The following is a 26399-nucleotide window of genomic DNA, read 5'->3' as shown; positions in this document are numbered from 1 at the left end:
AGTATTGGGAGTTCGTGGAGGACTTCTTGATGGAGCTAACCTATATATATATATATATATATATATACACACACACAAACCTTTGATTGACAAATACTGTCGGGTTTCAATAAAGATCACGTGATATATGGATAGCCTTATGTTACTTATACTCCAGATTTATAAAATGTGTAAAGCTTGAGTAAAGACAAGTGTATTTTGATGAAGAATTATTATAAAGCCCAAATACATCAATAAAACTTGTTTGATTTGCTCTATGTAACACAAAACTCATAAATCTTGTGAGAGTCGTTAAGCATCACTTACTTGTCTGTAAATGGATCCATTGCTCTTAAGCATTCAATTTTACGACTATTTTGAGGAACATTCACCTTAATATAAAATATTTCGACCATGCCCTTCCATAAACATCATGAGAATCGTATGTATTTTTAGGAATCATTAGGGTTCTTCAAGTTCTATCTAGTTTAAAAAATTATTTTAGGTTACCCGGTTAATTTAATTTAACTGTTTTAGACAGTTCTTTTTTTCCCTCAATGATGAAGCATTACAACTCTCTTATTTTGCTCAAAGATGATGTATTACAGATTTCAATGAAATAGACCGTATTGTAAAACTTTTTAGGCTATAAATTGTGAAACAAATATATATATATATATTTTTTTTTTGTTCAACGATGAAGCATTACAGCTCTCTTTTTTTTGCTCAAAGATGACACATTACAGATTTCAATTAAATAGACCGTATTGTAAGACTATAAAAGTAAGCCTATAAATTGTAAAATAAATATATTGTAAGTTGCAAATATTTTTAAAAGCCGTATTTTCATTCTTTTATAATAAAAGAATCTGAAAGTGTTCTTTATCTTACTTAAAAATTATATTTTTTTTTAATAAAATCTGCCATATTACAACATTTTCTAAGTGATAATTTGTTCTTAGGCAATAGATTTCACGTTGTACAAATTTTGGAATGTCGTATTTTCATTCTTTCGTTACAAAAAATATGAATGCGTTTTTCCCCCTTTATTTTAAGTATAATTTTTTTCTGAATTAAATAAGGCATATAAGGACACATTTATCTCTTACACCTCTTAAATTTAAAATTTTGTAACTGGGCTCAATAAAACACACTCCAAATGAAATAGATGAAAGAAAAATATTAATTAATTATTTAATATGAAAACTGTGCTCAAATTAACCTCCGTATGGGGATAAACATGGAGACTCCGTAACATGGGAGAAGAAGAATATCTTTTCCGTATGATGAAGATCCTTAAAATCAACTATTTAAAAAAAAAATTGATACATTGGTATTTTTCCGCACTTAAAATGCCATAATCATAAATAAAAAATATTACAAATGTAAAATAAATTACTAACCAAATTTATTCACCATATAATTTTTTTCTAAAAGTGATTGTAACCTAAAAATGCCAATCAAAAAGAATTTTGATAGACTGGTATGAAATTTCCGCCTGATTTGCAAACAAAGAGTTTCTCGCCGACAGCCAAAACAGCTCTTATTATATTTCCCACATTGGGGCATAAACTTTTCACTTCGCATAAAAGATCTGGAAATTTAAATTGGTTTCGTAGGTTTATGTTATATTTTTTTTCTATCTTTTTCTCCCACATTTAAAACTAACCTTATTTTATACCGACAAAAAGTTTTTATTTTATATTTATATATAATGCTGTTTTGATTTACAGTTCTCAAGTCGGTAATTTTGTGGACTGCAAAATATTTCTCACTTTATTTATTTTTATAATAGTTTTTATGCATCATTATCTATGTATTTTATTTACATATTTTTTATGATATAATATATATTTATTGCGCATATCAATCATTTTTTATTTATTGCATTTTTTTATTAATAAATATATGGTTAAAAGTGTGAATCCTGATCTTATGCATATTAGGAAACTAAATTCTGAATAAGAAAGAAAAAATAGGCCCTTTATGGGTCCTGAAATATCGTATATTTTTTGGAAACTAGATTTAAGATTTAAAATAAAATTAAATAAATTGAGTTCAGAACAAACCAACAGGAGACGAATTTTGTAATAAGATACTTTTGAAGAGCACGGATATTTATTTTAATGCTTAATTTACATGCGTAGGGTGAAACAGGCATCGTTTAGAAAGGAGTCAGTAATTAAAATAATTTAATGACAGCTAGATTTATTTGTCAAAATCGGAAGTCGTCATGGAGAAATCTTCAGAGGAAGGCATTGGCTCACATTGGGCTGTCTGGCCAACTACAATGATGATGATGATATTTATTTGTTTCTTTAATTAATCTATACAAATACTTTAACCCACAACAACATTTAAACAGAACTATCTATAAAATATGCAATTATAAAATTGTATTGATCTTTGCGTTTTTCAAAGTCGTATTCTTTCAAATTATCAAGGCGTGCAGGTTGTCGGGCTACCGAAGCGGGGGTGCCATCCCCTCTGCAGAGGATCAAAATTGCAATGGCGTGTCTTCGGATCATCCTCAGGGATGTTTCCCAGACCGTAGTCAATAGCCCATAGTGCACCTCTAGTGCGACGTAAATGAAGTACAACAACAACAAATTATCAATAGTCTGTAATCTGTCAAAAATAGTAAGAGTTTTTTTTTTTATTTATAATTTTTTTTGTTGAAAAATAAGAAAAGTTACAATTAAAAAAAAAGAAGCATAATGTGCGAAAAATGTATTTATTTTATTTCACGAGAAATAGCATTTCATTTCCACCACAACATGCTCGAAAAAGCATTTATTATATTTACTACTAAGAAAGAAGCGGTAAGAAGTCAAAGGCAAAATTGCAAAGTAAACAAATCATTGTTGTAACAAAACTTGGTGTGCTTTTAAAATTCTTTTGAAACTTCATTCTCTTTAAAAGAAAATAGATGACTCAAAAAGTGATAACGTAAGACGTTTACCAACCTTTTTAAAAAAAGGAACATCTTTTTAAAATGAAGAATAACCATTTTATCTTTCAAAATTGTTGTGTTTAAGCATTCTCTCTGTTTGTTCTTTTGTACCCTATGTGAACTTGTTTCATCGCTTTTAAAAGCAGTTAGTAGCAGAGGTTAATTGGTTGCTTTCTGGAAAAGAAATAACCATAAAAATGTTTATCCCTTCAGAAATGCTTTTTTTAGAATAGGCTTGTTGTACTTCAAAATTTATGGGATTACTAGTATCTTAGCAATAAAGATTCGGTTTAAATCGAGGACAAAATGATATTGTGAAAAGATTTTTAAAAATTCCTGATTTCATTTTGCTACAGAACTGCTTCATTAAAGCACTATAATCAGCTTTTTATCCTTCTACTGTTGTTTTTCCTTCTATATTTTTTTCCGCGTCGACAAATAGATTTTTTTTCTCCCAGAAACATTTGTAAGCATATTAATAGAAATAATATGTTAAAAAAGAAACACAGGATTCTATGAAACTAAATTAATAAATTTTTTCTCTATACTCAACTTTTCATGGACTGAAATGTAATTAATACATACTTTTAGTCTTATATTCTACTCATATAAATAATTTTTTATTACTTTCTACATCTACAACATCTTTATGCTTGAAAATATTAAAAATTAAAATATAACGGGATGCAATGAAACACAAAAAATTTTGCCAGAAAAATTCGATTTGGTCCATTTATAGACTCTTTTAACATTCTATTGTACATGGGCTCTGAATTGTATGGAACCTCGCAAAGTGCACATTGGATCAAAAATCTAAAAATACACCAGTGAAATATGTTTTCAAAAGATGCAATCAATTATAACAAATTCAACCAAATGTTCATGGGCGATGCCGTAATTGTAAAAATGAAGATGGCGTAAATTGTTTTAAAAATAAAGCTCTCTCTCAAGAAATGCATGTCAGATCGCAAAAATAAGAATAAACTTATTCGAAATTTTGAAAAACTAATTTAATATCACTCCCTTCTTCACCTCCTGGTGCTTGGAAGACTCCCGGAGGAAGTTAGTTTTAGATAAACTATTTTTTCAACCCAAAGGAACATATGAGGGGTCTGTTTAGAAAAAATTTGGGTCTGCTAACGGACCCTTCACAAAATATCTGCTCATAAAAACGGACCCTTCACAATACAATTTGTCTTTTAATCGGACCCTTCACAAATTTGTTTATCTTCGTTATTGTTTTGTTAATCGAATAAACCCTTTCCGGGGGGGGGAGAAAGACTGTTCGAAACAAACTAAGTTTCCCTAAGTTTAAATTCCAAATGTAGTATTCTAAGAAAATATTTTTACTTTTATAAACATCGTGTGCACATTCTTGTTAATATTAAATCATTTTTTTTTGTAAATAAATAATGAATCAATTTATATTTATTCATAAAATTAATCAATAGAATATTATGTAAATAAAAATTAATTTCTGGCAATTTTTTAAATAAAATAGTACAAATTTAAGAATTGCTTAAGTTAACTTAATGCGTGAGATATTAAAAGTGATACATTACTGAGTTATGCTATTTAAAATACGTCAATTGAAATTACTAAAAATGTGAGTGATTTTGTTTCCATTGTTCGTCCGAAATGAATATTCTGTCTTGAGCAGTATAGGCTAAATACCAAATATTTGTATGTTGCATCTCTAATTTAGTAGCAGCAATTATTGAGCAAAATCTTGTATCCATTTACAATTTAAAAACTTCTTGAAAAGGTTTTCAGCAATTTTTGCAATAACTGGACCTTTCACAAAATGTCTGGACTGACCCCTGCATATATATATTAATGTGAACAAATTCTAACGTGCTAAATCTCGTTTTGCTTTCTACGAATTTAAAAATTAAAAAATCCAGTTTGTATGAAAAGTTGAAAGTAAATAAAAACATCTAATTTAAAAAGCGTTATTCGTATTCTTTTTCTCTTTTTTTTTCTCTTTTTCTTCACCAGTTCACTTGATTATTAGTTGCACGTGCATTTTTTTTTTTTCATTTTAAAATATTATTTGAGCTCTCTTAAAATTACAGCTTTTTTACCAATTAAATATTTCCTTTCCATCTAATAATATGAAATTACGATTTTGTGATAACAGGTCGCCGTAGTGAGCAGTTGAGAAAACTTTCTAATTTACTTTAAAAAAGTTCTTATTATTTTGTTTGTATGTTTTTTTTTAATGTTTTCAATGTCAGTTTAATGCCTTAAAACCTTTCCCTTTCTTTGAAAATCTCTTTCCAGACACTTTTTTTTTTACTTAGAAAAAAAAATTAACGTAATTTTAATGCTCATATTGAAATTTCGAGATCGGTGTTTTTGATTTTTATTTAGATTGTTGTGTGAGGAGGAAAAAAATAAACGCCTTTTAGGTATCGGTCATTGCTTTAGTAGTATGAACCGGTTTTATTAATAAAGTCAGTTCTATTTCGGCAAATAGTAAATTGGCTTAAATAATTATTATAATGAAGTAAATAATGAGATTTTATCAATATTATAGAGTTTGTAATTTGGGGGTGCAAAAAATAAAATAGAAAAGATTCACAAAAGTAAATAAAACCATTTTTATCAAAGAAATGAGAAAAAAAACGTGTATATATATATATATATATATATATATATATATATATATATATATATATATATATATATATATATATATATATATATATATATATATATATATATATATATATATATATATAGATATAAAATTTATTCGCTCGATATTTTCTCTTCTTTTAAGTATTTATTTTAAAATTCAACCGTGGTATAGGGCAAAGTTAACGGTTGCCCCATATTTAAATATAACAAATGGCGATAAAATTTTTTTTGACAATCTCCACCTGATTGTCACTTTTCTCGCCGAATGCACATTTTATTATTTTTTAAGCATGGAGTTATTTTGAATATTTTATGATGTTCTTAAATTTTTTTTCACTCTTGTTTCTTAAAATTTTTCTTCGCTTTAAAGATGAACCCTATAATGTTTACCGTATTTTGAGAAATGCATTCAAATATATATGGCATCATTATTATCAGCAGTTTTTTTAAAAAAATTCGTTTAAAATTGCTCAAAAAGTGCTCACTATAAAATACTTCAACTGACCACTGGCTAGTAGCAGAATTTCCTAATTTTTCTCTTGATATTTCGATTATTTTTCTCGCGATATTCTGGCTGCGAGGTTTTTTTCCCAAACCACTCAATTATTTTATCCCTAGCATTTCAAAAGTGATTAATATTTCAAAATTAAGAAGTTCGCGAACATCATAATATTTTATAGATATAATTATCTTTATATCGTTCGATTTCGATTTTTTTATAACTAAAAGTGAAATTCAGCAATAGAAAATATTCACTTCATTTATATGTACAAATATTCTTTAACTTTTTCTAAATATACAGTTTTCCATCACTATGAAATGTTGCATTTGTACCTCCTTGGCTAGCAATGCGTTAGCGGTGCTTAAATTTTTAAAAACCTTATTCCTAAAGATTTGTGGTATTAAAAAATACATTTAGAAATGAGTTGCTATTATTTTAAAAGTCAAACAATGTGGAAAACGGGTTTTCTCAGTTTTACATTTTTCAAAAGGGGAATGGGTTATAATTTCAAATCTTTTCAATTAATTCAGAATACTAAGAATAGTACATGGACGAAAAAAATGAATGGAAATGAGCTCCGTAACCGATGCGGGTTAATTCAGAAAGGCTGCTTAACATTGCACGCACAACATGCGGGCAAATACAAACAAAGGGTTAAGTATATCCATAGAGTTGTTATAAATATAAAGTTGAAATAAAAATTCACTCTTATTTATACACATTGCTTTCTTTAGATTCTACTGATTATATATTTTATCCACAAAGACGTTTAAAACCATAGAGAATGTGGCAAAGTGAGATGCAATTTGAAATATAAGTAAATAATGTGTTCTCTGTAAGAATTATAATTAAATTGGTTTTCATATCTTTAGAATAATCTCCATTAGAATTTTCCGAAATTTTTGAATTCTTTGGAAGCTTTTAATACTTGTGTTTTTAAAAAAAGATAAGAATAAACTCTTTTTTTGCTTTAGCTATAGTTAAATGCAAATGCTTTTGTATAAACAAATAAAATATAATCGCATCATTAAAATTTTATATATTATTGTAAACATAAATAGTTTATAAATACTTGTTTTATAGGCGTTAAGACTCAAAATAAGATAAAAAAAAAATTAATAAGTAAGACTTAAAAGGCGTTAAGACTCAAAAAATTGATATTAACTATTCTTTTATTATTATGACAAATACGATGTGCTATATCTCCTATATCATAAAGAGCTGTGATAGTGTACTTTTTCCCACAGCTCTATAACAGGCGTTTATTATTAAAAACTCCAAATTCGGTACTATTCTGAACTGTGCTTTGAACCGCCCTGAATGAAGAAATGTTTTCCCGAGGATGCTAATTAATAATTATACAAATAAGGCTGTTTTTAAAAGGCACTGTTATCACATTAATTTATGTATTTTCGCAAATAATATGCTATTTTCATAACTTCTCTGAATTTGCAGCAATTACTCATTTAGGTCAAGTTTAGATGTTTAGCCAGCACTCCCTATGTTTATTCTGAAAATAGTGCAAAACGTTAATATGGTGAAAAGCCAGCTTTGTGAAAATCAAATGCGTTTGTATTCTGATTTACTAATATTTAAAAACTTACTCCAATACTATATTATCTGGGCTCAAAACAATTAGCAAAAACAGAGAATAAGGCAGCGATTTTGATAATTTCCATCCAGGTAGAAAAATGTCGCCAAATTGGCGATTATAAAAAAAGTTTAATAACTTTTAAAATATTGAAGTTATTTGTCCGTTTTAAAGCCCTGATATGATATATACAGTTTAAAATTATCGCTTTACTTCAAGTGGAAGGTACTTAAAAGCTGTGGCCTTTTTATTTCCGTTGGTGACAGAGTTTCAAAAAACCAAGTTGAACAAAATCGCACTAAATTTATTCCCGAAAAACAGGGGTGCGAAATTGGAATTTACGCTTTTTTGGTGTATCATAGAAAACAGGTTACGTTGTTATTGTTCCTAACCCAGTTTTGCACTAAGTGCCTCACTTGGTTCAGTCGGCTGCAATTTAATATATCGCTTGCTTGGGTCTAAATTTACTTCAAATAAATATTTTCCGGAAAATCATATAATTTTCTCCAACTTACTCCTAAATAGGTATTTTAAAAAGAAAATCGCATTTGATTTAGTTCAAAAAAATTGGCAATTTTATTTAGGTTTTTATTACAGCTAGAATATAGTGGAATAAATAAATTGATTTAAATTATTGTTTTAAAATTTATTTTTTAATGGAAAATTTGTTTTCTGCGATTGCTCCAAATTGTACGAAAGCACCAAAACACCAATCACACGCTTCACTGGGGAATAAAAAAAAAGCCAAGGCTCTAAAAAAAAGCTTATTAAGAAATAACGGCATACTAAATCGGCTCATTAAGAGTAAAGGCTATTAGCTTATTATTGTGTTTAATTTTAGCTTGTTTTAACTACTTCTGAAAAAAAAGAACTAATTAAAACAAATACTACATGTCTTAAAATAACGCAATTTCAATGAATACATCATAAAACTTATTAATGCAATATCTAAAGAAACATAAAATCCCAGCCTCTATCTCTCTACTGCTTATCAATATCTTTAAATTGATAGAGATGATATGCCATCTCTTATTTAACTATGTAACAATAAATACAACCGTTCAATGCTGATTTTGGATAAATACTGATATGATCACCATCATTTGTTTCCTTTTGTCCTGATAAGTGTATTATAAAAGTGGACCATCAGATTAAAGCTTTGTTTAAAAATAGATCATAGCTACTGCCAGTCCAAATCTCCGTTTTACTCTTTTTATATGCAATAACGGTTCTTTTTGCCGTTGTTCCAAAGAAAAAGTACTTCTTTTAAACAATGAAAAAAAAAATTATAATTAGGTGTGTTGTTGGTGATGGTATTAGAAAAAGCGCCATTCACCACTTGTAAAACACAAACGTGAGTTTAGGAAAAAGAGATTGGAACAATTAGAGGTTGTTTGAAGCTTGATTGAAAGTATGCCGATCCAACTACACCTTTTTTTAATAGCAGCAGGTTATTTTTATTAAGTGATGATATACCTGGCTATTCTTATTTAGTTGAAATGAGCTCTATCATTGTTCATTTTCTCTTGTAACCTTGTTTCTTGGCGGTTTTTTCAGTTATGGTTTTTGTTTGTAATTTTTGTTGATTGTTTGAGTTGAAGTTCTCTTATGATGGCATTTATAGTTTGATGGTTTAATAACCTTCGGCATTGATTTCTAGATTCCTTGCGAATATTTAGTGACTGTGGTTTGCTTTTTGAATAAGAACTTAATTTTGTACACATGGGTTTTTCAAAATTGGCAGTACTTTGAGTAATGTCTGGGTATGTATGATGTGATATCTAATATTTACATTACTTTTTAAAATTATTTTCGTATGTTTAAAATTTTAATATTTATTTATTATTCCGGTTGTAGAACTTAGTTCGATATGGTGCACTGGTTTATTTTGGCAAAACCAAATATTTAAAAAGGGAAAAAAAATTATTTTAAAGCTAAAGAAAAAATAGTTTCCTTTATCTTGTCTTTCATCTTCATAATTTAAGTTCTTCTCTTATTTAAGTTTCATTTAATTAATTTTGAATACTTCCTTTTAACAGTGCAATTATTTAACATATAAGGCATTATTAGACATTCTTTCTTTTTAAAGCTTCCAAGCCTACCAAGTGCAACTTTTTGAATGCAAATATTTAATTGATAGCTCTGCTGATAAATTTTGGATTTTCTCCGTTGTGTTGCAGATTACTACACAGGTTCTACTATTGGGTTGATTTATCTAAAATTTCAAAGGTATATCTTGCGCACTTTTGTCTATTAAGTGATGGTATTCCTGGCTATTCTATTTAGTAGAAATGAGCTGTGTCACTGCTCAAATTGTGTGTTGTGTCACTGCTCAAGTTTTGTGTTCTGTCACTGTGTGAGCTGCGTCCCTGCTCATTTTTTTCATGCGGATTTGTTTCTTGCTGGCTTAATTTCTACTTTCGGTTTTTGCTTGGTAGTCAGCATGAGATAAATTTTGTTTGGATTGAAGTTGTTCTACGATGAATCAACTGATTCTTCGATTATGTTTTTATTGTAAAAGTGTTTCTTAGAAATATCTTACCATCATGAACCCATTATGTTTCTATTTAATTAATATTTAAATTGTATAAAATACAAATGTAGCTCAGGTTTAATTCTTAAAAATACAGATACAATTCTTTTTAATTTTGTGTTTTTAGGAAAATAAACTCTAATTAAAGTTTTTATATTCAAATATGAATTGTTCTTTGTAATTGGTCTTAATTTGTTAAAACGTCTGGTTCTATGAAAAAAGTGTGTTCGAATAAATGTCGAAATATATCATTATTTTTTGAACTTGAAATATGAACCTTAATTTCATAATCTATGTATTTATTTCTTTTATGTGGCACAAAAAAAACGCAGGTATTTCTCTATCTAAATTGGCAACACTATAGTTATAATTAATTTTGTTAGGTTTTCTTACGTAATAATTTAAGTAGTGTTAAATAATTTGTTATTCGTTAAATGTTTATTTAGATCCCTTTTGTTAAGTATTCTGTAGTAATAGTTAAGTAGTGTTGAATACGTTACCAATTATTGGTGATGGAGCTTGCCTTCTTCAAGCAATAGCACAAATATTATACCATATTCAAGTTTTGACTCGAGAGGTTCGTGAGGAAGTAGTACAACACGTATTGGAGCATCGGGATGAGTTTTCTATCTTATCTCGCGTCTGAAATGGAAACACGTTTAATATTTCTGCTGTCTACTATGCTGAAATTTCTCGAACTCATACTTATGATGGTTTCTGTGGTTTAGTGGCTGCCGAACAGATTTTAAATTAATATTAAAATTCAATGCATAGAGAACTTTGATAACATATAGGACGTGTCTTGAACAGGTGCATAGCGTTTTTAAAACGTGCTTAAATGTGCTTATTTTCGATTTTCGTTTTTTAAAAGCCCTTAAAGGTGCTTTTTCTATTGGGTGTTTTTAAAAAGTGCTTAATTTTCCCTTTTCTAAAATGAGATTTTTCCTTTACCATGTTGATTTTTGCTGCGAATTATGCAAAAAGACGCAGTTCACATTGTTCTATTCAACGTTTTCACAATTAATTCATCCCCAATCTATTTCGGCGTATTGTCAGTTAGTAGCATGAAAACGTCATTCATTTTACATGACTCAAAATTTCATGATTATCGACATTTGTCAAAAACAATGCCAAAAGGATTTTTTTTTTGACACAACGGTTTAATTCCGATAAAACCGTCAATTGTGAAAAACTTTCCAACCCTGCCTAACTATGATATTTTTTTAAAGTGCTTAAAATATTTTTTAAGTGCTTGAAAAGTCCTTAAAAGGTGTTTATTTTTTGTTGAATAATTTGGCTACGCACTCTGCTCAAAGTAGTTAAAATTAATATCAAATTAAATCGGACAACAGTTATATTATTACTATTATTCAAAATGCATTTTTACACTTATATATAATAAAAAGTGCATTCAATATAAAAAGTGCATTCATACACTTTTTATATCAATCACTTTTCATAACTTTATTTAACAATCCATCTTAAACTCTTATTTATATTATTACTAAAATATTAAGCTAAATAAATTTTTTAATCAGCCATTTTTCAAGTCATTAGCCAATAATTCTTGAATTCGGATTCGCGTTATTATTTTAACAATTCTATCCAAATTAATATTTTTAAATTTATTGATTATTAACTAATGGATTTTCCAATCATTGATTAATAATTTCTCCTGAATTCGGAGTATATATTATTCATATTATAATATTATTATTATTTTAAAAATCTATCCAAATTAGTTTTTATATCAATCATATTATTCTTGAATATTCTTGATAATATTCTTGAATTCGAATTATTTAAATAAATCTTTATATCAACCATTTTTCAAAACATAAGTCTTGATTAGATTCGTATTATTATTTAAACTAACATAGGTAAATAAATTTTAAAAATCAATTATTAATTAATATTTTTTTTAACAATTCGGATTTATAATTCCAGAATCTAAAAAATCTTCAGCGAATAAACTAAGCAGATACAGCTTTTTTTTATCATTCTTATTTCATCATATAACGTTCACAAAAAATACTCCTTTTAATAGAATTTGCATTTCGAAATATTACATTGATATTGTACAATACATTTGTCTTAAGCTTTTACTACAAGGCTGGTGTAATAATTCTTCTAATCTCTAATTTTCTTTGAATTCTTTGAAATGTCAAGAGATAGCTTTGTATACGAAACAGCGATTGGTCAAGAGAAACACGCGTCATTGTTTTCTTATTTATTCATCGTTGCAGCAGAAGAAAGATTTATGTAAAAGAAAAAGTTTTCTTTTAAAAAATAAGACAAATTGTTCTTGGAATATCCTTTTCCAATTCCAAGGTTTACTGGAACACGGTTTTTTGTGCGAAGCGCTCGTGACGCAATAATATGCTTTGGCGTTGGGATATGTGTAAATTATCCTTTATAACTTGTTCTTTACGTAAAGAAAAAACTGCTTGGCCAGGTGCAAGGTCGCCAAATTTGTGACATGCGGGTCAAGGTTAGAAGATTTTTCTCGGTTCCGCCGATGAAAACCGTAAAGTGAACGCTTACAATATTTTGTAGATTGAATAATTTTAAAATTTTTCTTTCAATTTATTCTGTAACATTTACCGACTTTCTTTTTCCTCGTGCTATTCAAGTTTATTTTTATTTGCATAAAATTTATTTATATTGCAAGGTTCGATCCAGAAATTCTTGTTTTCCAGAATAATTAAAGTAGTCGTTAAACAATAGTTAAGGTTATAGCAAAATTCTGCATTTTGGTTCATTAGCACTATTTCGCCGCGCATTTTCGCCAAATCAGAAAATGAATTAATGATTCAAATTTAAATATTATCTCATTTTTTGCATTAAGTTATATTTCTATTTTGTCAATTTTTAATAATCAATTACAAAATTAAAATTAATATAAAGGCTACCAAACTGACTCTAAGGACATTGTTGACCAAAATGGTCGACGGGATAATCCGAAAGTACCATATAATTTTATTTTTCCTGCTTACAACATGACTATCAGGTTTTATGCATTTGCATAAATTGTTTATGCGTCGTAGTGGTCAAAATTATTGTAAATTGAATTTATTAAATAAAAAAGTGTAACATATAGAATGATCGACGGAATAATCCGAAAGTACCATAAAATTTTATTTTTCCTGCTTACAACATGACTATAAGGTTTCATGTATTTGCCTAAATTGTTTATGCGTCGTAGTGGTCAAAATCATTGTAAATTGAACCTATTAAATTAAAAACTAAAACATAAAACGTTCGTCTATTACACCTATCAGTCGGTTCCCTAAAATTCATTTTGTTTTTGTGCTGCAAATTTCGACCAATAACGAAGTTCTTTTTTCTTCTTCCTATTTTTTAAAAAATAATAATAATCATAATAGCCACGATAGTTTCTTCTTATGACGGATCGAGTTTTTTTTCTTATGATTATATTTTATTACGTGGAATTAAGTTTCTCCTTACGAAGGATTAAGGAAAATATTAGCCTATTGGTAAACAGCTATTATTAATGATTGCCATCTATTATTTTTAACAATGACCTAAGTATGTGAGTGCCATTGCCCGGAATACCCTACACACATATTTTTTCAAGGTTAAGTGCTACTGATCGGAATATATAATTTTTTCCCTCTGTGTTTTAGTATGTTAAAAGCCTTGTTTAAGTATTTCAAAATATATATTTCTAAATTAAATCTTAACATTCTGAGAGACGACATTCAAAGTTGTCTGAATTTTAAAATTTTAACACCTTAATATTTAATTTAGTAGCCAATTTATTTTTCGATTGTTAGTTTATTAAATGGAAAGATTGTATTTTGTAATTTAAATTTTATTAGTGTTTACATTTTAATAAGCGTGTTTAAATTGCAATGGGTCGATCAATCAAAAACATAGTAAACAATTGTAGAGATTAATGGAAAAAAGTTCTATGTTATATATTATAGAGAATTTAGGGACATGAGTCTTAGATAAATAGGTGTTTTTTGAAACAGTTTTTTTTTTCATTAAAAATCGTTTTATTTAATGGCCTGGTAAAAAAAAAGAAAACTAAAGTCTATACATTCAGCTTACCATAACCTACTAATAAAGTTAAAGTTTCCAAGTTTTTTCAATGTATCACTTAGTTAGTACCTTCTGCCATTTTGCTCTTCAACTAGAATGGTAGGTTTTTATGATAGCATTTTTATTTATTTGTTACTAATTCTGATATATTTAGAAATAAGAGAAAACTGTCAAATTATAAGCTAAGCATATTAGTATCAAGCTTAGTATATAAGTATTAGTATCAAGCTTTCAAAATTTCAAATTTTTTTAAAAATATTGCTCAACAGTGCCTTCTGCCACTATACATTCGCGATACGGTGTTTCGCTCAATAACTTAATAAAATGTAAAAATCATATTTAAAAAAAAAACCGCCAAAATTATCTCAATTTACGTGAAATTACAAATAGTTAATGTTATGGTGATTATAAAAATAATATTTTAAAATGGTAGTTTTCTTTTATAAAAGCATTTTTTTATTTGTTACTAATTCTGGTATTTATAAACCTAACTTGAGATAAATCTGTCAAATTATAGGCTTAGTATTAGTATTTATCAAGTTTTTCAAAATTTTAAGTTTTATCAGATTATCGCTTAACAGTACCTTCTGCCACTTTACTCTACAATCGTCTTACCATATTTCGTTAAAGTATTTATTAAAGAACCAAAATCGAAATTCATACTTTCAAAAACCTGGTCAAATGATTTTAGTTTAAGGTAGATTTTAAATAATGATTGTTATGGTAATCATGAAAAAATATTTTGGAATGGTAGGTTTTTTTTATGATGGCATTGTTTTTATTTGTTATTAATTCTAATATATTTAATAACTCTACTAAAAGGAAATTGTCAAATGGTAGGTTTAGTGTAAGTTTAATTCGAAGTAATTTTTTGTATTTTCTACGAAATGATTATACTTTTGCATTATACATTTGCATATGAGTTAAGCTAAATTATCCACTTTTTAAACTATCTCATTTTAAACACGAGTTGCAATGAAACAAAAATTATAAATCTAAATGTGTTCTATCATTTTTTTTTTTGTGTGTGTGTAATACGCATTCGACTAACTTAAACGCATCGTTATACTCGCTCACCCTTGAATTTGGCCAATGGCTTAAGCGTGCGGTAAATGACCCTTTCCTTTGTAATGACCATGTCCATGTTTTAAAACAACTGTCAATCCAAATAAGGCATGTCTATGAAAGAACCATAAATAGGTCAATATCGGAGTTTTCGTATTCTATCGAAAATAAACTGCATTTCAGTATTATTTTGTAAATGATTCATTGCGGTTAATCATTCAACACATTCTTATTTTGATTGTGACGCTAATTTAAATAAATTTGTTTTTAAATTTAGTTTCATATTCTGGTAGTGCGTCATTTAAAACTATTATTAAAACTATGATACACAGTCCAAACTGATGAATAATAATTTTTGTCCTGAGAAATGTTTTCGTTACTCGTTTAATGTGCTAATTGTGATCCAATACATTTAAAGCAATAATTGTAATTTTAATGTACAATATATATTTTTAAATATATCGCTTATTATGTTCTTGTATTGTTTCGGTTTATTTCTTTCATTATCAGCTTGCCTTAATAGTTATTGAAAGTAATAGCTATTTAATAATAGCTTGCCATAATAGTAGAACCATAATGTTTCCAAATTTGCTGCAGACTTAATTGAGGGTAAATTTTACCAGTGATTCTTCCTGACTTTGAAAATTACAGGTCCTTAAAATCCAGGACGGGGTTGCGAATTTCTTGATCCCTTTTTATTAAAAGTGGGTCCCTCTTTAAAATATGGATTTTTCGTCTCTTCCTCCATCTATGTACTCCATTATTTATTATCTGTATCTATTATTTATTTATTATCTGTATCTATTATATTTATTTATTAGATATTTATTAGCATCCATCTATTATTTATTAGCTGTAGAAAATTTTAAACCGTAATATTGCTTGTTGAGCCATAATATCGTATAAATAGGTCACAAATTTATTAACAATTTTATTATACTTCTGTTATTAATTAACTGTACGAATTAACTGTACAACTTAATTATGCTTGTATTTTATTCATTAACTGTAGAAAATTTTGGAGCATTTTAAATTTAATATTGTATAAATGTGTTGCAACCTTATTACGAGGCTTAATTAAAACACTTAATCATACTTCTTTTTTATGGTTTTTGAATGGAAATATTGTTCAATTAAGGTTGAGGCAAATTTGCATCGTATTGTGATTCAAAACTAGACTGATTTTTCGTCAAATATAAGGAAGAGCAACTATTTTTTTTTTTTTTTTTAATTAAGTTACCATATTTTTATTCAGTATTTATGAAAGTGCTATTTTTCAAAAATATATTGAATTTGTTTTCTTCTAAATATAACATGGTGCGTAGCGTTTTTAAAAAGTGCTTATTTTCGATTTCCGTTTTTAAAAGCCTTTAAAGTTGCTTTTATCATTGGGTGTTTTTAAAAAGCTCTTAAAAAGCTTAAATTTTCGATTTCCGTTTTTTAAAAGCCTTTAAAGGTGCTTTTTTCATTGGGTGTTTTTAAAAATTGTTTAATTTTCTCTTTTCCAAAATGAGATTTTTTTTCTTTAACAAATCGATTTCGAAATTTTCGACATGGTAAAGCGTGCATTTTTACTATGCAAAAGCGTGCTTTTACATTGTTCTATCCAACATTTTCACAATTCATTCAACAACAATCCATTTGGTCGTGCCGTCGATCCATAGCGTATGAAAGCGCCTATCATTTTACATCTTAGATGAAATGCTTGCGAGTCTGCATGTGCGTCTACCCAGCTCAGGGTTCCGGTAAGATTTTTGCAATCTCATGTGCAGCTCTGCTGCATTTTGCAACTCTCAATTTCAGGCTTCATTTTCCACCCTCTGATATCGAACCGAAAATCTCTCGATCATTTTTTTAATGGCTAATATGATCAAGAAAAGAGTTCTCTATCAGAAACTAGTTATTTTATCATGATCATGTAAAGTCTTTGAAAATTATTTTGCATTTTGTTAATGTACAAAGTGCTTAAAAATATTTTTGAGTGCTTGAAAAGTACTTAAAAGGTGCTTATTTTTTGTTGAAAGGTATGGCTACGCACCCTTTTTTAGGTTTCAACAATCAAAATTAAAAATTAATTAGACTGGCATGAAGAAACAATTCCATTAAAAATTCTAAGTCAGTAGCTTTAAGTGTCATCAAGCGATAGACATCGGGATGTGGAGCTCCCTTGTGAATCAGAAAAAATCCCTATCCTTTGGAAATTCTAATTCATGTAAACAAACTGTGGGATAGCCAAGAGAATCTCCACTATTTACTGATGTTATTTCCTTGAAACAAACTCTTGATAAACAGTTTTACTATTATATAAAAAAATTAAGTTGTAAGTAGGAAATATCTGAATGTATTGAAACATTTTAATTAAAAATTTAACATTATGTATAAGTATATTATTATAAAAATTTAAAAGTGGCATATCATCGATCAAATTCTAATTAAATAAAAATAATAGCAGTAAAGCTCTGATATATTGAAACACTTCCAAACCTATCTAATTAGTTAAAAATAAAATGAGAAGAATTCACAAAGTAATTTAAGAAATAAAACTTTTGCATGAACGAAATTAATCATTGGCGAAATTCAGACACACCCAAATCTAAAAAAGGACAAGGACTTCTCATCCACTACTTATAGAATTCTTTTATTTTTTAGAACCTTAGGTAGATATTAGATAGGAATTTCTTTTTATGTTTCGACTTAGTCAATTTTTAAACAAGCTTGCTTCGTAGTGAGGACTTCTTTTCACTCATTAACGCAAAAGTGTAAGCATATATATATAATATAAGTGGTGATCTCATAAAGTAAAGTAGCTTTTTTTTCTTTTCTTAAATTAAAAAAAAAAATCCTTTTGCAATGCACCAGCCAAATTTGAAAAATTTCCAATATTTTACAATCAGAAAAATGTGGTGGCTCACGGGAAAGAGCGCTAGGTGAGGTAACCCGGGCTCAAATGCCAGCGATGGCTCGTCGACACAAATTCCGCACGGCTCGCACCGATCACAGTTCTAACGTAAAATATCCTCTGTGGTAAACGGATGGGTTAGAGTTCCCTTGCCGTCGGGGTAGACATGGGAGTTTTTCATGGTTTTCTTCTCCATGTAAGGCAAATGCTGATTTTTTTTCCATCAAAAAGTCCTCTACGAAGGCAAATTTCCACCAATTCTTGCTTCAGGAGTTCCCTTGTCTTCTGGATTGGGTTCACAATTAAAAGGCTACTGAGTTGAACATTGGTGATCGTAAACTCAAAATTGAGTCAGCTATTAAACAACGGTTGTAAAATAAAAAAAATCAGAAAAATGAGCCCATCTACCTTAAGGCAACTTAGAAATATAATTCAATGCTGATTTATTCTAGGCAGTTAGGCTAGGCATCTTATCCTGATTTATTCTAGGCAGTTAGCAATTGTTTTAGAGCAGTGATCGGAAGTAGAGTGCTTCAAGTAGCGAAATTAATGTAGTCGCTACTTTTTTCCGTAGTTTGTAAAATGGTGCATTACTTTTTAAAAGAAGTAGCGTAGCTAGTAGCAGGATACAAAAAGAAAAACAGTAGTTTGTAAAATAAAAAAAAAATCAGAAAAATGAGCCCATCTACCTTAAGGCAACTTAAAAATATAATTCATTGCTGATTTATTCTAGGCAGTTAGGCTAGACATCTTATCCTGATTTATTTTAGGCAGTTAGCAATTGTCTTAGAGCAGTGATCAGAAGTAGAGTGTTTCAAGTAGCGAAACTAATGTAGTCGCTACTTTTTTCCGTAGTTTGTAAAATAGTGCATTACTTTTCAAAAGAAGTAGCGTAGCTAGTAGTGGGATACAAAAAGAAAAACAGTAGTTTGTAGCGATTTATAGCGAAAGCAGCGTTTGAGCGTTAACAAGATCTATGTCTGAGGCTCGGAAAAATCGGAAATCGGTCGAATTGTTCCTGAGAAAGCGAATTTTAAATATTTGATTTTTTAAAAATTCGTTTCCACGGGAACTATAAAGTACATTTTTGCACCTGAAATCGTAACTTAACATATCGTCTGCATTAATCAATTAATTAGCGAAGTCACACCCTCAAACCATTAAGATTGACTCCCAGAACGTGCAGATCCGATCATTAGATCAAAAGTTATTCTGGGTGATCAGTTTTTTGTTTTTCGCACTGTACTTTATTTCTTGGAGGATATAAAAAAACATTGAACGCTTAAATCACAAATATTTGATAATTTCTTAAATCACTGCAGAGAGAAAGCACAGAGTTTGAAGGTTAAAAGAACAACTTTGTAAAAAGTGCTTTAGAATAAAAAATTATTTCATGTAAACATGAATTGAAACTTTTTAATATCTCCTCATATTTTACCAAGCCAATTTTTTTATTCAAAATCATTTTGAATATTGGTGAAAATTAAGTTCGCCAGTTAAGTTAGTCTTCTAAAAGTAGCGAAGTAGGGACTACATTTCGAAAGTCGTTAGTAGTCGCTACATTTTAAAAAAAAGTAGTTGTAGTTAAATACAATTGTAATAAAGTAGTTGTAGTTAACTACAAAAAAATGTAGTTCTTCCGACCACTGGCTTACAATAATAATAACTTATTATTAACAACATTATGAAGCTTCACTGCAATTAGCAGAAGCAAAACTCAGTCTGAGTAATTCGTCGCGTATTTCCTAATTTGCTTTAATGCATATAGACTGATTGTAATATGTTAAAAAATATCTGTCTGATTTTAAAGTACTGGACAACTTTCTAATTAGCTTGGAAGCGACATTTGCAAATAATTGGATTTAACAACGAGCTTACGATATTTGTATATGTTACAAAGGTGCCAACTTGCTTTGCCATGAGACCTATTTTTTCTAGTGATAGCTAAATTTATGTTTTAATGTATAATTTTTGATTTAGCTAATTAAGAATTTTGGACATATTAATATATAAATAATTCAAAAGTTCATACAAAACATGATTTAGTTCCAATTATTTAGTTGTGAGTCCTTTAAAGTGTTGGCATAATTAATTGAGATCATGCTAGTTTTAGTTCGTAATTCTACACTACTTAATAAAATCTTATACAGAAACCATGTACTACATGAATATATAATGCATGCATGTAATACAGGGTAATAACTCGAACTCCAAAACATAACTGTCTCTTTTCGTTCGTTCTTTTTTCCTTTATCATTCTTGATACAGCAGCTTTTATGGCAGTGGTTACCAAGCTATTTTGAACAGGTCTCGCTTTTACAATATTACCTCCTTAAAAAACTTTAAACATATATCAGGGGTCTGTCCAGACATTTTGTGAAAGGTCCGGTTTTTGTAAAATTGTGAAAAAATTACTCGTAATTTGAGAATATAAAATAAGCGTTAAGTCACATTCTTTCAACCAGGGTCCTGCTTTTATGAATTTGTGCAAATAGGGTCTGGTTATTGCAAAAACCTTTTTCAGGGAGTTTTTAAATTGTAAATAGATACAAGATTATGCTCAGCACTGTAAAATTATAATAAAGAAAGCTAAATTTTCAAAAATAAACAGCAATTGCTGCTTCAAAATTAGAGATGCAACATACAAATATTTGGTATTTAGCCTATACTGCTGAACGCAGAATATTCATTTCGGAGGAATAAAGGAAGAAGCGTTTGCCGAAGACAAAACTTATTCGTTTACATCTGTCTTTCTTGTTTTCGCCTCTGGGAAGGGTTTATTCGATTAACAAAACAATAATGAAGATAAACAAATTTGTGAAGCGTCCGTTTTTAAGTTAAAATATTTTGTGAAGGGTCCGTTTTTAAGTTAAAATATTTTGTGAAGGGTCCGTTTTTAAGTTAAAATATTTTGTGAAGGGTCCGTTCTTATGAAAAGATATTTTGTGAAGGGTCCGTTAACGGACCCAAATTTCTTCTAAACAGACTCCTGTATATATTTTATATTCTCTCAAGTTTTCAATATTTCTCAACAAGTTTTAATTATTGAACAAGAGCTTAAAAAAATCTGGATAAGTGTACTAATATTTTCATAGCATTTTCTTTACATTAACAGCCTTATTATGTTGTTAATATAAAAAGCGCATGCTTAATTGCTTCTAAGGTTCGCTTATTTATATATTCTTGATATATATTTAAGCTAAATAATCTTCAATTGTTAGAAAAATATTAATAAAGCAATGAAGTGTGTTATTAGTCTCATCTGTTTGAGATGTCCATGATTGGTTTTTCTCCGCTAATTCTTGGATACAATTTCTAATTCCATCAACTTCCAATTGATTTAAGTCGTTTTCATTTTCAACATAATCTGCTCGTAACGCTCATACTGGCTCGCAATGGAAAGTTGAGAGATAATTCTTTCTTTCAATTAAGGATAAGACTTGCACATCAGAGATCTAAATTTTGTGACTACTTTCTTTTCAAACATGTCTTATTTTGCTTGGGGGATATTTTTAAATCCAAAAAATTCATCTTGCAAAACGTCAAAAACTTTTTCAAAAGACAAACTGAATTAAATTCGAACAAATTTAACATCTCATCAGACAGCTCAATAAAGCATACCATAAAAATTTTTGACGATGCAAAATGGTTTGAGAGGAAATAAATTGTAATCATACTGGCCTCTTCCCCCTTTTTAAATTATGAAATTTCCTCTAAGTTGGAAGCCGATGATTTATACTTTATCTTAAATCGACAATATCAGGAACATACATCTTTTTTTATTTAAAGAAGAAAAACAAAACATGAAACATGGCATTTGCTTGTATTAGCAACTGTTCTTTCCATTCCATTTAGGGTAAACCTAGCCCGTCAAATTATCCAGATACATAAATAAAATATAATCACCGTTACAATAAAATACATAAACAAATAATAAATCTATATAAAATATAAGTTGTAGACAAGAAAGAATTATGTTTAAACAAATTCAATTAACGATTCGATTTCTATATGTTGTTGTATTAGCATTCTAACTTATGTGGAGAAACTCAGCTCGACCTTAACCAGCAATCTCCAGAGGTCATAGTTCTGGTGGTTGTGTATCAATGGTCTTCTTCTACTCGAGTTGAGAGCATCTCATTTATCTGGGAGGAAATGAACTATTCATTTCAATCATAATATATTATAACATATCAGATTTCGTATTACTATTTAAGAAATTGAAATAAATTTTTTTTTTCAAATTAAGTCACAACTCACAACTGAATTTTGCAAATCTGCAAAGCAAGACAGGTATCAAAGAAAACGACACGTTGATTTTGGTATGAATTTTTTCCCTCTCAATTTTAACAAAGAGGAGAAAAATAAAAGTGGTAATTCAATTCTTGTGGTTAAACAATTCTTATTCAAAATATATCTTTTGATTTGCATGAAATCTGTAATATTTTGATATTGTAAGCTATGTATTTTAAAATAATCACGGATCACGATTTTAAGCATATACTTAAATTGAAATTTTTTAAACATAGATTCCTACTGTCTGCGATAAATATTATACCTTCTATAAAATTTCCGTAAATAAATCTAAGTCAAAAAAGAAAAAAAACTATCTTAAGCTTCAATAAAGTGTTTCTATAATAACGAGATGCTTTAGTTTGATTAACGAACGTAGGTAAAAGTTAAGCTTTAAGTTTCTGTAACTTAGAAGCAATGGCTCGTTCCATTACGGTTATTTTCTTTCTTTCTTTTATTTTTAGTTATTTATTTACTCATTTTAAAGGCGAGTGAAAGTTGTTGAACTTTAATTACTCATCCTGTGTTTTATTGTTTGTTATTTACTTATTAACGTTAAGTTGAAGCATTTATTTAATCACGCTGCGTTATCGCTATAGGTATTTCCGTTGCACCTGTATTCTCAGTGCAAAAACGCTTTTTTATTTCTGCATGTTTCTTGCAACTTTTTCGATATATTATTGAGATAGAATTGAATAAGTCTATCTGGAAACAAAATGGTTTTAACAAAAAAATTTTTTTTAGAGTTTATTGTAATGTATAATTTTCTCTCTAAAATTACATTTATTTAAGAAATAAATAATATTCGTTGTGATGTTTCTAAGTGTGAAAAATTATCTTGTAATTGTTATTGTTAATTTTACAAAAAGTTATTACCGAAACACTATGGTGAAAATTACAGCACTTTTTGGTTATCCCATAAAGCCAGAAACACGGTAAATTTTACCATATTATAGTAACTTCGACCATACTTTTTTCTCGGTGTAATTTTTTTATCAGCTTTATTTCTAACATGATTTAATTTTTTTTGTAACATTTTTGTAGCCACTAAAATCTACAAATCAAAAAAGAATAATACTAAAAACTCATCTTTTCTTATACCAAAGCAAATTCAATCAAAACTACACCTTTTGGCTTCCGTTAAAAATGCTTTTGATATTCAAAACTATTTTTTATACGGCTATTTCCATAAAAAAAATTTAATTTCCTGAATAGATGCTTTCTGTTCTCTGCTTATTTTACAGGATGCTAACTTTTTTTTTTAAACACTATATCATGTGTTACGTAAAAAATTTAGAATCACTGATAAATTATCAGATTTCGATGCTAAATATTTACGGTTTCAATCAGAGTACAATTATACAAGTATTTCGCTTAAATAATTCCAGTTCTCTCAAAGTTTGGCTACTTCTATCTAACTTTACTTCTCGCTTGCCGCTTTTACCTCATCCTCCAGAACAGAATGATCAGTGATCCGATAAGTGAAAATGACTTCAAAATCCATTCCCTCATCTAGTTAATGATGAGAAGTCATTACATCCACCTCCTTAAATGCACAGGCATATTTAATATTCCATAATTTGAAGTTCTTCGCTGGAACAACGCCAAAGAACTGCCTGGACTATTAGTTTTAGGAAAGGTAACGGGATCTATAACTCATATTCTGAAAGGTTTCCGCTTTTTTTCCCTTAACTATAATCATAGCAAGAGGTTTAGCATTTACGTAATTTAATGGTTCTTGATTTAGTCTTCCGATTTGATTATGAATCACTCTTTCAGAAATATTAATTTGCTTTTATAAAATAATTTTACTTGTATTGTCACTTTTTCCTAAAACAACACTTGTTTTGAATAAAAGTTGCGCACGCTTAAAAAAAAGTACTAATATTAACATAAAAAAAAAACGATAATTCAGCATTATTGAAAGCCGTTGAGGGAAAAGTTTAGAAAACGGGTGGTAATTTCTACCATATTTTCTCAAAATTTTTCCAGTTGTAATGTTTGACTCTTGGTTTGATAAATTTCTTTGAAATGATTTTGAAAATCTCAGCGTATAAAATAACTCTAACATATCGCAACGTAACATAAAAAAAATAGTGGTCCAAAAGCGTTTCTCATTGTTTATCTTTGAATTCTTATTGGTCGTCAATAAATCACATGATATGGTACCTTAATAAATGAAGAAAATCCAAATTTCTTTGGTTTCCATCAGTATAAAATTAATAAAAATTATGAAGGTATTTCTATCTGCAAAATATAATTTGTTATCCCTTATTTAACGATATTTTCCTGTAATATTTCCTTTCTTAGTCTTATTCTCTGCTTCTACTACGTTTTTGATCTTGATTATCACCCTAAATTAATTGTTTTTAACTAAAAGCAATGTTCTTTTATTACAAACTCTCTTATGATATTTCCTTGTTGCACAATATATTACATGAATAGCATATTTAAATCAGTATCTAACTTATTAACAGTTTTATAATTGTTGAACAGTAAATAAATTAAATTAACTTTGAGAACAAATTTCATGTAAAACTATTTATACTCTATTTCAAAAACTTACATACTCTATTGTACTATCAAAACCTGCATATTATACTATGAAAACCATAAAAACTAGTCAATGCATACAATTAAAATTAATTTATACAAAATTATAAAATATTTCTAGGAACCAACTCTTCACGCTATTACTAAATAATCTCTTAGGCACGTAAAGAGTTCTTATAATTATAAAATATGAAGGTAAAGTTGCTTTGGTAAAAGAACAAAATTAGGTTAAAAAGATGTAGTCCTGTTTACTAATAAGTATGTAGTTAATTTAGAGATGTAGGGTAAACTGACCAGTGAAGGAACACTTAAGCTTCGCTTGCCTTTTAAAAAATCATATTAATTTCAAAATTCGTAATTTTAGTTAAATGGCAGTGTCAACATATTTGTTACTAATTGCAAATTACGTAAAAAAATTGCAGAGAACTTACATAATATTGTTTTAAAGTTTTGGAGGTTCAAATAACAGGTAGTAAGAAGACCTAGTGAAGGAACAGCTTTTACCAGTGAATGAACACCCAGTAAAGGAACACTTAATTTTGGTTATTTTTTAATGCTTTTTATGAATTTATAAGCCATACAAATATTTAAAAACAAGCCTATTCTTGAAATTATAACATATAAATACTTAGAAAATGTTAACTTTTTTTTTGTAATCATGAATTGAAAATTAAAGTGTCAACATATTAACACATACTGTTCATTTACTGGGAAATATATGCCCAGTAAAGGAACATGCCTGTTCCCTCACTGGTTAGAAGTTGTTTTTCGTATTTTTAATATACTTTTGATGCGGAACATCACTAAAGGTACAAGAAAATTAAGGTTTATCTTTTATTTCATTAACTTAGAAAAAAACCCAGTAAAGGAATACTTGTTCCTTCACTGGTTTTTCATCGTTTGGTGATTCAGTGAATAAACACCCCTTTATCTCAGTACTTTATTATGCTATGATGCTTTAAAAAAATAAAACGTAACTTCAATAACTATATTTTGAATTCTCTTTTTCACAGTGAGAAAAATAAAACTATTACATGCAATTAATTCCACTTCAAACATATACATGCAAACACTCACCTTATAATTTTTTCAAAGAAACAAGGTGTTGCAGAGGTAATGACAAATTCAAAATTTTTTCCGGAGAAGTCTATTTGACCAGGTAATCCAAAACATTGCTAGATGACTTCCTATTGTTTGGCAGTAAGCTATTGTTACCAATCAATCTAAAGAAAAAATTTCAAATTCTTATTTTTAATCAATATATATGAAATGTTCCTTCACTGGGTAGTGCTCCTTCACTGGTTGGTTTATCCTACAACT

At 28.5% G+C, this 26399-nt stretch overlaps 1 protein-coding gene across 3 annotated transcripts in view; it reads left to right on the top strand.

Annotated features, from left to right (window-relative positions):
• LOC107439600 (uncharacterized) overlaps positions 1 to 26399 on the top strand; it is a 104994-nt gene that overhangs the window by 63886 nt on the left and 14709 nt on the right. Inside the window, exon 1 of one of the 3 annotated variants that reach the window (XM_043048633.3) lies at positions 9271 to 9431. The exons of the other annotated variants lie outside the window; for them this stretch is intronic. The gene's annotated coding sequence lies outside the window, so the exon portion shown is untranslated. Of the gene's footprint in view, positions 1 to 9270; positions 9432 to 26399 lie in introns of those variants that run through there. 3 annotated transcript variants of the gene reach the window in all.

The sequence above is a fragment of the Parasteatoda tepidariorum genome, chromosome 6 (genome assembly GCF_982258835.1).
Source record: "Parasteatoda tepidariorum strain Cologne lab strain chromosome 6, Ptep-v5.0, whole genome shotgun sequence".
Lineage (NCBI taxonomy): Eukaryota > Metazoa > Arthropoda > Arachnida > Araneae > Theridiidae > Parasteatoda > Parasteatoda tepidariorum.
This window is presented reverse-complemented; position numbering and strand designations above follow the sequence as displayed.